Source organism: Aotus nancymaae, unplaced genomic scaffold (assembly GCF_030222135.1).
Source record: "Aotus nancymaae isolate 86718 unplaced genomic scaffold, 86718_ANA_hifiasm-v0.15.2.pri h1tg000019l, whole genome shotgun sequence".
Lineage (NCBI taxonomy): Eukaryota > Metazoa > Chordata > Mammalia > Primates > Aotidae > Aotus > Aotus nancymaae.
The window spans coordinates 28,410,130-28,424,481 of record NW_026988431.1 but is presented as its reverse complement, the minus strand read 5'-3'; the positions used below and the strand labels follow the sequence as shown (position 1 = coordinate 28,424,481).

General features: G+C 38.4%; 1 protein-coding gene across 9 annotated transcripts in view; it reads right to left on the bottom strand.

Moving 5' to 3' along the window:
- The window catches only part of TMEM108 (transmembrane protein 108), a 658,024-nt gene that overhangs the window by 255,981 nt on the left and 387,691 nt on the right, over positions 1-14,352 (bottom strand). For 2 of the 9 annotated variants that reach the window (XM_012451212.2, XM_012451218.2), the window contains exon 1: positions 13,572-13,949. The exons of 6 other annotated variants lie outside the window; for them this stretch is intronic. The gene's annotated coding sequence lies outside the window, so the exon portion shown is untranslated. Of the gene's footprint in view, positions 1-2,245; positions 2,572-13,571; positions 13,950-14,352 lie in introns of those variants that run through there. One more of the 9 variants, XM_012451213.2, reaches the window with a different exon arrangement.

Below are 14,352 nucleotides of genomic sequence, written 5' to 3'. Positions count from 1 at the left end.
AAGTCCGCTTATTGAAATTCTGCTTGTTCAAGCAAGTGATTTTACATTCTCTTGGAGACAACAGAACACTCCATGTAAATTAAATGCTGTTTTCTCCTATGCTTTGTACAACTCAGGAAGCCACTCTGGATGGGCATCAAGGAAATCTGCTCCCAAGACAACGTTTATATGTTCCCGCCTTTGCTGACAGCTTGACATTTGGCCCATCCTTGACCTTCAGTCAATTTTAACCTGCTAGGAAAAACAAGGACCAAATCCTTGTATTTATACAGCTGACATCTTTGCTGCCCACAACCTTATGTAATCTATCTTTGTGACAATGACAGCCAGAAACTGTAACAGTTTAAAAACATATTTGAAAAATGGCCTAACAGGCAGTCAAGAAACAGTTCAAAGCAAAGAATGAAGTAGGGCTGGCTACTGCACTGTGGAGTGAGCCCCTTGAGATGTTTTCCTTCCTTTGTTATTTGAAGACAGCATCTGGGGATAGAAGGCTGGGAATCTGGGCCAGGTGTGAAAAGATGATGTTTCTATCAAGGGAAAACACCTGGATGAGGCTAATTCATCATGGAAACCACATATACTCTTTCAAATTAGAAAAAAAATACTGAAAGATGACTGATGGCAATGTGGTATAGATTTTGCCAACAATTATACTGGGTTTGAATTGTAGTCACCATGTGACCTTGGATCACATGGTGTCCCCTGCTCAGTGACCTTGGATGGTGTCTTTAGTCTATGAGCATCTCTGAGTTTCCTTTAATGCACAATAGATTAAATGAGATAATTTAGGTACAATGCCTAGCATTGTTCATATGTGTTCACATATGTCACCACGTCTCACTTTCTGTCTTACCAATGCCAACCAGAGACAGGTGCTAGTGATAAACGCTGTCTCTATACAGATGTAGGAATACAACTTCTTATCATAACTAATTTCTAACAACAACAACAACAACAACAACAACAATAAAAACTCCAGGACTAATTCTGCAGTTCAACAACTCAAATTTTATCTTTCAACAAGGATGAAATGATTAACTTTTACTTGACACTTTTCCTCCTGAGTCATTTCTTTGATCCAATATTTTAACAGCAGCTGAGCGACACAGCAGGATTCCATGGGTCAGCCACCACCAACTAGATAAGACGCTAGAAATTATTTCAGATCAGGATGCTGCCAGAGCACAGTTCTCCAAATAAAACATTTTATGGTACAATTTCTGGTTTTCAAAACTCCCTGGCCAGCTCCCTTTCCTCTGTCAGGAGATGCCTGGATATGATGGGATCCTCTTCCTACTCAAATCTGGAGCACCCTGTGATGGCACCAGGTAAAAGATGATGCCTTGTTCAGGTTTCAGGCTGACATACCACACCTGCTGTCAAAACTACTTCACACCCTGGTGGGAAGGAGCTCCTCTCAATTCTCAGCAGTGCCTACTGCAATTATTACATGTGAGCTAGTCACTGAACTACTGTGATGACTCATGCATCAAAAAGAAAGCCCTATCCTGGGCTTATAGGCCAGGAGGCAATCTCCAGGGGAGAATCTGATCTTGCTAGCTAAAAACAGCAGGTAGGAAGCATAAGCCCTGCAAATACTTTTTTAATTAAATGAAGTATTTTTTTCCTCTCCTCTTCTCTTGCTCTGTCTGTCTTCCTTCTCTCCTGCCTTGACAGATACTCTTAGACACTCTGGGTCACATTTCTAAGTCTGAAAACAGTGTGAAGATAAAAACAGACCGAAAACAAGAGGTCCTACCAGCCAAGAGCAATCAGTGCTCAGAAGCAATAATTTTGCAAACATAGTGAAGACAGGATTACATTTCAAATTTCTGACTTAAAATTTAACTGAACTCCAACTATTACTTAATTACACTTTATTGCTGTAATAGACCCTTTGCATCCTGAAACCCAGATCTGTATTCCAATTCAGAAAGTATAGGAAAAATAGTAATGACCACAACAACCAAATATAATTGGAAAATGTTGCAGAGTTCTCAGCACACAGATATCCCCTCTAATATCTCAAATATTAATTCTTCTAAAACCAACGCACCATTTGTCCTGAAGACACATAAAATGTTTTATGCTACAAACTAAACTCATTCTCTCTAATGCCACCCTCCCTCCAGTTCCCAAAGGAGCACTCCCTCCTGTGCTTTCAAGCTTGCTGGTCTTCTAAATCAGAGTCCCTGGAGTACATCCTCCAGTGCTCTCAGCTTTGAATCTGTTAAGATTTTACCTCATGAATGGCTTTCAAAATTTCTTTTCTTCTCTTCATTATCCTTGCTTTGCCTTGCTTTAGTTACTCAGCTTCCTCTCAGGTGGCTATTGCAACTCATGGCTCTCCATGTGGTCACACAATTTACTTATAAATAATGCATCTAATCATGCCAGTCCCTGGCTTAAAATCTCCCCCAATTCCCTGTTGCATTCAATTTGGCATTTAAGGCTCTTCACAACGCACCATCTAGCTAACTCACCTCTCAAGCTCCATCTGGCACCAACCCGCGCCTAAGCTCCAGCCCACTGAGCTGATGAATGTTCCATGAATATACTCATAGTATTCCATAATTTCATCTACACTTACTGTTCCTGAGATGCTCTTCTCACTCTCTAGAGTTAGCCTCCCCTCTCTGTGCTCTCAACACTGTCCTAACCTCCAATTTTGTACTTAGTTTACATTGCAATTACATCTTGTATGGGAATGAGCCTTATTTATCTCTGTATCGCTGATGGGTATTATGGAGTTTGCTATTAGAAGAAAGACCGACTAAAGGAAATTCTAAAGTACATACTGCAGGAAAAAAAAAAATGATAGCAGATGGAAACCTCAAAATGGAAGAAAGCAACAATGAGAGAAGATATTGATAAATAGATGGGAAAAGGAAAACATTGTTTAAAACTAGAAAAAAATGTGTGATTTGTGGAGGAAAAATAGAAAAGCTAGAGAGATACATCTTTGAATTTTGGAGCATGAGTGGTAATATACTCATTCAAACGGAGATTTTTTTAAAGGATGCCTATTAAAATAGCAGAAGCAGCTACTAAGGAAGTAGATAGACACAGGGCACACAACCTCTAAACAGGTAGGGGAGACTTGGAGTGGGGAAGACTTATCAATTCAAAAGACAGCAAGATGGGTATGCAAAGGCAGACCGAGTGGTATAATTGATACTAGAGACTGAGAAGTGGGGAGGTTGGGACGGGGGTGAGGAATGAAAAAATACTTGCTGAGTACAATGTACACTATTCAGGTGACAGTTAAACTAAACCCAGATTTCACCCCTCTACAATTCATTCATGTAGCCAAAAATACCACTTTACTCCTAAAGCTATTGACAAAAAAACTTTTATGATAAAAAATAATGATTAAAAAAAAAGACACAACAAGAAGTAGGGATGGGGGAAGAAATAGCATTACTAAGTAAAAATGTATAAAAAAGATGATAGAATGCATCAAATGGACCCAAATCTCCTATTAAACGTAAAAATTTTTAAACAGAATAAACAAAAATCTAGCTATATATTGCTTATAAGAGACACACCTAAAACATGAAACAAGACTTAATTATCTATCTGTTTGTATCCATTGAATATTACTTCAAAATATGCAAAAGAAAAATTGACATAATTAAAATAACATTTTCCTATATTCTTATAATACTTTTGACACTCATTGTGCAAGCTTTTTCCCAAACCAGGCAATTCTCCAATTCTCTGCAGATACCAACTAGATATCCTACAATTCAATTCCATTCTGACACTACCTGGAGTTAGTGTTAGATCCCGTAAATTAAAGGGCTCAGTCCCAAAAGACCACTTCAGATGTCATCCACAAGCCCCACATTTCCACTTGTATTTCTGACCAGTCAACAGTAAGTTGGGGGTTCCCAACACCTCCTCCTCAGGTTCAACACTTTGCTAGACTGGCTCACAGAACTCAGGAATGCACTTTACTTCCATTTACTAGTTTATAATAAAAGATACAATTCAGGAATGGCCAAATGGAAGAGATGCAGAGAGGAAGGAAATGAGAGAGAAAGAGACTGTGTGTGTGTGTGTGTGTGTGTGTGTGTGTGTGTGTGTGTAACTTTCACACCCTCTTTTGGTATGCCACCCTCCCAGGACTCAATGTGTTCATCTACCCAGAAACTCTAAAATCCATAGTTCAGGGGCTGGATTTTTTCATACAGAGGAGAGCAAACTCAGTAGTTTAGTGATTTTTATGAAGTCTTCATCACACAGGCATAAGCAATTATTAACCCAATCTCTAACCTCTTCCCCTCCCTAGAGTATGGGAGGTGGAGGTAAAAGTTCCAATCTTCTAATCATGGCATGGTTTTTCTGATGAACCCCTCTCATTCTGAAATTATCCAAAAACCCACCAAGAGTTGCTTCACAAGAACAAAAGATGCTCTTATCATCCAGAAAATTTCAAGTGATTTAGGATATCTGTGTCAGACTGGCTTATCACCCCATCACTCAGGATATTACAAGGGTTTTGGGAGCTCTGTCAGGAACCAACTCAAAGACCAAATATTGGAACAAAAGACACTCCTAGCACCCCCATTACTCAGGAAATTACAAGCATTTTAGGAGCTCTGTATCAGGAACTGAGGGCAGTGACCAAATAAATATTTCTTATTATATCACACATGGCAATTAAGAGAATGGACAAATCCATCACCAGAGGGAGAAACTGCAATACAACTCACCTAGTAATTGACAGCTTCAGCAGATTAAAAAAAAATCAGTGAAGATAAAAAAGATGTAAACAGCATAGCTAATAAATTTTTAGATGTACAGAACACATATAGAATATTGAATACAATAATTAGTGAAATATTAACTTTGAAAACTGACTAAGCTATAAAGAAAACCTCAATAAATTGCAAAGGACTGGTATACCAACATTCCCTTACAATGCAATATTGGAAATATATTTTTAAAAGGTAACTAGAATGCACAAATGTGAGATAGACTTTATACATATATATAATGTATAATGTACATATATATAGTGGACTAGTATTCAGCCTTAAAAAAGAAGAAAACTCTGCCGTTTGTGGCAACATAGATGAACATGAACATGGAGGGCACTATGTTAAGTGAATAGGCCAGGCACAGAAAGACAAAGGGCATATAATCTCCCTTATAGGCCTACCACAGGGATGTTGCAGGTCCAGTTTCAGACCACCGCAATAAAGTGAGTATCACGATAAAGTGAGTCACACAGATGTTCTGGTTCCCCAGTACATATAAAAGTTATGTTTATAACATACCTTAATTAAAATAATTTATTGCTAAAAAATGCTAATGATCATCTGAGCCTTCAGTGAGTTGTAATCTTTTTGCTGGTAGAGGATCCTCGATGTTGATGACTGCTGACTGATCAGGGTGGTGGTTGAAGTTTTGGGTGGCTGTGGCAATTTCTTAAAACAATGAGGTCTGATGCATTGATTGATTCTTCCTTTCATAAAAGATTTTTTTGCAGTATGTGATGCTATTCGATAGCATTTTACCCACAGTAGAACTTCTTTCAAAATTGGAGTCAATACTCTCAAACCTTGTTGCTGCTACATCAACTAAGTTTATGTAATATTTTAAATCCTTTGTCATTTCAACAATGTTCACAGCATCTTCACTAGGGATAGATTCCATCTCAAGAAACCATTTTCTTTGCTCATCCGTAAGCAACAACTCTCCATTCCTTCAAGTTTTATCATGAGATTGCAGCAATTCAGTCATATAGTCAGCCTCCACTTTTAACTTCAGTTCTCCTATTTCCACTACATCTTCAGTGACTTCCTCCACTAAAACCTTAAACCCTTCCAAGTCATCCATGAGGATTGGAATCAACTTCTTACAACCTCCTGTTAATGTTGATATTTTGACCTCTTTCCATAAATCATGAATGTTATTAATGGGATCTAGAAAGCTGAATCCTTTCCAGAAAGTAAATTTTCCTTTTCAATTTATTTTGCTCAGATCTGTCAGAGGAATCACTATCTATGGCAATTATAGCCTTATGAAATGCATTTCTTAAATAATAAGACTTGAAAGTTGAAATTATTCCTTGATACATGAGCTGCAGAATGAATGTTGCATTAGCAAACATGAAAACAAGAATCTCCTTGTACATCCCCCTCAGAGCTTCTGGGTGACCACGCATATTGTCAATAAGCAATAATATTTTTAAAGGAATCTTTTTTTTCTGAGCAGTGAGTCTCCACAGTGAGGTTAAGATGTTCAGTAAACCATGCTATAAACAGATGTGCTGTCACCCAGGCTATGTTGTTCCATTTATAAAGCACAGGCAAAAATAGTTTACCATCATTCTTAAGGGCCTTAGGATTTTTAGAATGGTAAATGAGTATTGGCTTCAACTTAAAGTCACCAGTTGCATTAGCCCCTAACAAGAGAGTCACCCTGCCCTGTGAAGCACTGAAGCCAAGCACGGACTTCTCTTCTCTAGCTATTAAAGTCCTAGACAGCATCTTCTTCCAGCAGAAGGCTGTTTCATCTACATTGAAAATTTGTTGTTTAGTATAGCCATCTTCATAATGATCTTAGCTAGATCTTATGAATACCTTGCTGCAGCTTCTCCATGAGCACTTGCTGCTTAACTTTGAACTTTTATGTTATGGACATGGCTTCTTTCCTCTTACGTAACGAACCAACCTCTGCTAGCTTTCCATTTTTCTTCTGCAGCTCCTTCATCTGTCTCAGCCTTCAGAGATTTGAAGAGTTAATACCATACTCTGAATTAGGCTTTAGCTTAAGGGAATGTTGTGACTGATTTATTCTTCTCTCTATATATAATCTATCTATCTATCTTCTATATATTTTTGCTGTCTCTATACATATCATATATACATACACACACACACACACACACACACACACACACACACACACACACATATATCTGAACCACTAAAACTTTCTATCAGCAGTGAGGCTGTTTGCTTTCTCATCATTCGTGTGTTAACTGGAGTAGGACTTTTAATTTCCTTCAAGAACTTTTGCTTTGTATTTCTAACTTGTCTAGCTGATGCAAGAGGCCTAGCTTTGTTTTGGCCTCTAAGTTTTCAACAAGCTTTCCAACACCTAGAAGCCATTTTAGGGTTATTAACTGGTCCAATTTAATATTACTGTGTCTCAGAAAATAGGGAGGCCCAATGAGAAGGACAGAAGTAGAACAGATGGTTGGTGGCGTAGTGTGGAGTAGTCAGAAAACACATAACATTTATCTATTAAATTTGCTGTCTTATATCGGCATGGTTCATGGCACCCAAAACAATTACGATAGTAACATCAAAGATCACTGATCACCATACTAGATATAAGAAAAAGTTTGAAATATTGTATTACCAAAATGTAACATAGAGACATGAATTAAACGCATGCTGTAGGAAATATGGTGTTGATAGACTCGCTCAATACAGGGTTGCCACAAACCTTCAATTTATAAAAAATGTCATATATGCAAAACACAATACAGTGAAGCATAATAAAATAAGGTGTGCCTGTACTAATTTTGTAAACTTTGAGAAATGTGTCTTGAATAATAATTTCATCTCCAAAAGAGGAGGCAGTAGCTGCTGTAAAATGCTGAAACAACCCCTTCGGGAAACAGCCAATCTTAAGTGCAATTGCCTTCCCTTTTCAGTTTTAAATGGAAAAGTTTCTACACAAAGCTGTTGACATAAATAATCAGTTGTTTACCTTTGCGCACAAGGTAGAAAAGCAGAAATCTAATGACAATTCAGGAACACTAAACAGACACTAGCTCAAAAATGATGAAAAATTTAGGGAAAGACTCAACTATCTATCTTATTGGCCTAATCCATTGGTGTTTCATAAGTAATCTGTTTCTAATAGTAAAGCGTCACAAATTTTCAAATAATTTTCTTGAAAAGTATTAATTATATTGGTTAAATTATAATGAATAGATTATATTCCATTTGTATGCCAATATACTCCCTTGGGTTAACCTTGAACCAACTATAAATATCCAAAGGGATACCTAATTCTCTATCAGAGACAAAGGCCCAGAGATGTATCTGGTTTGGGCACTAGCACATTACCTGTAACCTCCCATATCTGTGTAGCAGTCTGTATTTTCCATTACTGGCCACTGCAAGGCTCTTCCAGAAACTTTTCACTTCCCTATCAAGAGATAGAATCTATTTCTACTGCCATGGAATCTACGTGGCCTTTGTAACTGCTTCAATTTAATAGAACATAGTAGAGTGATGCTGTCTGATTTTCTAAGGTAGATCATGAAATGTTCCTTTCTTTCTCTTGAGTCATATGCTGAGCAGTGAACTGGTACAGAAGTCTGTACACCCTGAAGCTACCATGCTGGAGAGACCACAGAGATGCCTGAGGAGCCCAGCTGTTCTTGTCTTCCCAGCTAGGCTCCAGATTTTAAGTGGGCTAGCTTCAGATGATTCCAACCCCCAGCCTCTAGGCCAACCCAGATGAAGCTGAATGGAGCACAGATGAGTTGTCCCTGCTGAGCCCTGGCCAGATTGCAGATTCATGAGTCAAATACACATGGTTGTGGCTGACATTAAGTTTTGGATTGGTTTGTCATGCAGCACCAATTAACTGGAACAGTTGCCATGTCTGTAGGAGGGACACTGATTGCAAATATCATCCCCTCATCGACCCAAAGGGTAAAAGACAGAGCCACAAGCCCAAACAGCAGGATTACTTAAAAACCAAAATGATGGCACTGTATTTTACCCCAAAAGCAGCAAGCACCACCTCTGAAAGTTAAATTTGACTTAGGATTCACACACCTTTTGTCACTCACCAACAATGCTGATTAGTGGATATGTATGTAAATGTGTCAATTGCAAAAAAAAAAAAAAAAAAAAAAACCCTTTAATATTTTTACTTTTAATGTCTTCAAAGGATCTGTGATGCAGGTTAATAGCCTCTGCTTCTTAACAAAATTTACTCAATTACCGTATCCACCTTTAGTTTTAGGCTGTAATTTATGTTGGTGCCTACACATTGATATCAGGTGTCTTCAAATTCAGTGGGGTCTACATATTATTATCTGCTATCGGCTATTAGTGGAAATCACTGGGGTCTACATATTATTATCTGCTATTGGCTATTAGTGGAAAGCAATCAGATTTTAGAGCTAAATAAAATCCCTGATCACTTACTGTGTAACCCTAGACAAGCTACATAACTTTTATTGATCTGTAAAATGGAAATAATGCCCATCTATTTACAGGGTGGTTACAGAATTAAATGAGCCATTATATTTAAAATACTTAGAAGGCCTGGTATATAATAGACAATCAACAAGTTTCTTTTCCTTGGCACTCTTGGCCTTTTTCATTGAATGACAGGCTAAAGAAGAATGAAAGTCCCTGGGTTTGCCCCAGCTAAAAGAAGCCTTCCCAAAAAAGTCAGGTTCTGCTTCCTGTCCATGAGTGATACTCCAACACTTGGAAGTGGGCCTCCAACCTACACTGGGAACTTCAACCAGAGCAGCTACTGAGGCCCTCTCTGGTTTTCATTGTTTATTGTAGTTACTGTTTTAATGGAAAATATTTGAGCAAATTTAACTCTGCATCCCAGCTACCGCTTTTTCTTTTGTTATCATGCATCTTCACCAGCAAAGAACTAATGTAGTGTTTCATTTTGTTTTATTTTTGGAGGGGAGCAGGGTAGAGTCTTGCTGTGTCACCCAGGCTGGAGTGCAGTGGTGCAATCTCAGCTCACTGTAGCCCCGGTTTCCCAGGTTCAAGAGATTCTAGTGCCTCCGCCTCCTGAATAGCTGGGATTACAGGTGCACGCCATCACACCTGGCTAATTTTTGTATTTTTGGTAGAGACAGGGTTTCACCATGTTGGCCAGGCTGTTCTCAAACTCTTGGCCTCAAATGATCCACTCACCTCAGCCTCCCAAAGTGCTGGAATTACAGGCGTGAGCCACTGCATCCAGCCTGTTTTGTTTGAAATAGGAGGTCATTGGAAACTTTATGCCAGAGAGTATCCGACCTGAATTACTGGCCAGCTACATTAAGGAAGCAAAAAATTAACAGGTAACCTATGGATTTTAGATGTTTGGCCAACAACCTCAATATATAAGCAGACAAAGTGACTTTATGGGAAGAACAGAGAATCAGCTATCCCTCTGGATATTTTTATTTGGTTCAAGCCTAACCTCTAAGTGAACAATGAAGCTTCCTGAAGTAGACAAAGCACGTGACTGAGAACCTAAGACCTGCCTCACATTTGCTATGGGATCTTAGAAAGCAACTTTGCAGGCCTTTGTTTCTTCACCCAAGAAACTATGAGATTAGAGTAGATGATCAAACCATGTGATGACCAAAAGGCCTTAAGATCATCTAGTCCAGTGCTCTCACTTGACAGGTGAGAAGTGAGGCCAAGAACAACTCAATGGCTTTCTTGATGTCACAGCCCTCGCAGCCAATAGACTTGGGACTGGCATCCAAGGTTTACAGGCAGTACAGATCCTCTTTCTGCAAAGCCTTACCTGTCTCTAAAATAATTTGATTCTGATGGTAATAAGGAAGGAGCACAATATGCATTTCTAGTCAGGTTAATTTAAAATGATTCAACAGGTCAAATATTTATTTCCTAATTTCCAAGCTAACTTTCTTACAAAGGGGGGACTTGTAACTGTCTTGGACAAGGGCCCATCCTTAGGTCATCATTCTCCAGACCTGAAAAAGCAATGTAAGTGCTTTTCACTTGATATATTCAAAATAGAGTGGATGAATTTTATCATCAGTGATGTCCCTTGCAAGTGCCAGGTACCCAACAGAAAATGACAGACTTCTGTGCTCTTTAACCTATGGGTGACAAAGTTACTGTTATACTATGTGCCAACCAAGTTTCAGACCCAAGCAAAGGTGTGGGGCAAAACTTCTGGCAAGGCTGTCTTTATCCATCCACCTGATATTAGCTTTGCTTAATTATTCCTCTCCAGGGAACAGATAAGTTCTTTAAGGTTCACAGGTCTGACTGACTCACCACTGAGTGATTATATTCAAGAATCCTGATATGCCCAAAGCAAGATACCTACCTACGTGAACAGGAAGTAAAGTTTCTCAGCCCAGCCACTCTAGAAATCTGGAGCAAGGGGCAAAGGAAATGTCTGTTATTCAAATTAACATAACATTGACCTTGATATACATGACCTTAATTAAGAACTAAACTGGAATTTAAACATTTGAATGCTGCACTGAAGTATCACAGAAATTAAGGCCAAATGTGGAAACTGAAACAATGAGAAAGATAAAGGAGGCCTATAACCAGGAAATACACTGACGTAATGGAAATGAGCCAGCCTGCAGTGGAGGACAAGGGGAGCCTAAGGGAGGCAACCTTGACACAAAGTTGGCATAATTTTATCTGTTGGGGAGACAATGAGGGGTGTATTTAGGAACAAGGGTGGAGATAGTGTGGTCTACCAGACAGATAACTCCTTGCTAGGCAGGTTCTAATATAGCCTGAATGGAAACTTTTTAAGAAAGTCAACTCTTTGTGGTTCCACACTTTCACAATGAGATTCTCTTCCCATCAGAGGTCTCACACAAGTATTCCCATCTGAGACATGCGGGAGTGAAGGAAAAGGCTAGAGAAAGCAGTCCTTTCTGTGCTGTCCAACACAACATGGCAGCCACTCCACAGGTGGTTACTGAGTGCTTAAAACATGGCTAGTGTCAATCAGGAATTGAATTTTGTTTTAAATTTTATTTAATTTTAATTAAAGTTAAATTTAAATTTAGAAATGGACACCGATTCAGTTACTGGACAACTGATTTGTATGTTTGGAATGACTTGGGTATGTGAATCTACTTTTTCTACTGTAAGTTTTAATCTAAGTACAGATCAAGTACTGTCCATGAAACTTCAGTGTCCCAGTTGAGATGTGCTATAAGTGTAAAATATGCTTACAGTACATCTCAATTGGACTTTCAAGACTTTGTATTTTAAAAACACAAAATATTTTATTAATAATTCATTATATTAATTACAGTAAGCCCTCCATATACATGGGTTCTGCATATGTAACCAACTGCCCAGTAAAAATATTTTTAAAAAGCAAATTAAAAAAAACAAAAAACAATATAGATAATATAGTACAACAATTATTTACATAGCATTTACATTGTATTAGGTATTTTAAGTTATCTAAAGATGATTTAAAATATATGGGAGGATATGCACATGTTATATGCAAATACCTCATCATTTTATATAAGGGACTTGGGCAACCACAGATTTCAGTATCTGTGGGGAGTCCTGGAACCAATTCTCCATGGATACCAAGGGTCAACTGTACATGTTGAAATAATATGCTGAATATATTAAGCAACATAAAATATATGGCTAAAATTAATTTCACATTTCATTTTTAATGTGGTTTTAGAAAATTTTAAATTACGTATAAAGCTCATACTTGAGGTTTATATTACATTTTTATTGGACAATGCTACTCTAGATTCTGGAGGGTCTAGATAAGACCACCACTTTTTTTAAGAAAAGATTATAGTTAGTATATACTTGGGCTTCTTTATCTAAACCACACTAGGGTTCACCATGTGAAGAGCCCAAGGGTAGTCTTCCTTATTAGATTATATTCTCTCAGTAAATTAAAATTTGGCATTTGGTTTACAAATTTGCCTCAGATTAGTTAATTGATGTCAGTCAGCCAGCATGTGGTCAATTGTAAAGTAAAAATGACATTGGAGTTCCATATCAAAGGAATTGATAGAGGGAAACAGCCCTGAAACAGAATAGTGACTATACTTCAAATATTTGAGACCAAATATCACATCCCTTTAGTCTTCTTTTATCTGACCACAAAAAGAAACTACATAAAAAGGAAAGAAACAGCAATATATAATCCCAACATATACATTCTGAAGAAGACACTATTTTAAATACCCTCTGAACATGAATCAAATATATGGGAAATGATAAATTTATATATATACTTCATATGTACAAGTAAAACTATCTGTTAAAGAAAGGTTTCTTAAGATTGTGATCAAAAGAAAACCGTTGTCCTGAACCATACTGACTGACTGATAATTAAGCCTGTCATTATCATAGCATGTACCCTAGGATCTGATACCACCCCGACCCACCCCAAAAACTGTATTCAAATGAGAACAGCATCCATGCTCAAATCATTTAAGTGAGATAAGGGATAGCTATACACCTGTCATATTCAGAGCTGGGTAATCAATTAATCAGAGAGGTTAAATAGCACATTCAAAGTTCAACACTTGCTAAAAGCCATTTATTTCCACTCAGACCCTCAGCTATCATTTTGGAAGCTACCACCAGATGCACAGGGTGTTAATGAGGCAGTAAGCCCATGTCAGAGGGTCTGAGGTTCAAGCTTTCACACAATTTGGTCAACTGTGCTTTTTTACCCTGTAAATCAGAACTTGATAAATATAGCACTATAATTCATTAACAAATATTTAATTACTACCTTTAACAGCTAAAACAAAGACATAATCTGACATAATATTTACATAAATACAAAATACCTACCTTCAAACTAAGTATCTTTTCCCACTAAATTGCCCTATTTTAAATCTCCATCTAATTCATTTCAGAGTCTAGTTGGAATTTTCCCTGAGTTAATTCAGGAATGTAAATTCTCCAAGGCTCAGATCTTCAGAGCAGCATAAGAGCTCCCCATATAATTTTCCTGAGTTAATCTGCTCTTTCTGTTCCCCACGTTTTTAGCTTCACATGGCATCTAGGGTCTCATCTGCTCCTGCCTCTGCATGGCTTGCCTCCGCTCCACTGCCCACTCTGGGTTCCCATTCCCAAGCAGAAAGCACCATAGATGCTGCCGTCTTGCTCTCCCCACTCTGTGGTCTTGTTCCAATCAGGGAAACATTCCTATGGCAACCAACACACACCACCATCTCACTCTCCTTCCCTGAAAGTTCCCTATTTGCATGGCAGACGTTTGGCAAGGACACTGAATTACTTTAACTTGCCTAGCAACTACTAGCCTGTTCCAGCCTCTCTAAAAGGGTTGGCTTTTTGTTGCTTATCTTTTAAAACACACTCGGGACTGGCTGGCTGGCTGTGGGAAGGGCAGCTGCCAAGTCAGCCTCATTGGACACTGGCCTGGAACACACACAGCAATTGGGCAAACTGGAGCTGCCTCTTGCCCCAAGGTGAAAAAATGTCCACAGGCTTGAGGCAATGGCACGAGAGTAGACAGCTCTGAGGGTCCCACCTTGGGCTAACTCCAGGGGAATTTTAATTCTCAGAGAACCTCAAATCTCCTTCACCTTCAGCTATAAGAAAGTAAAAT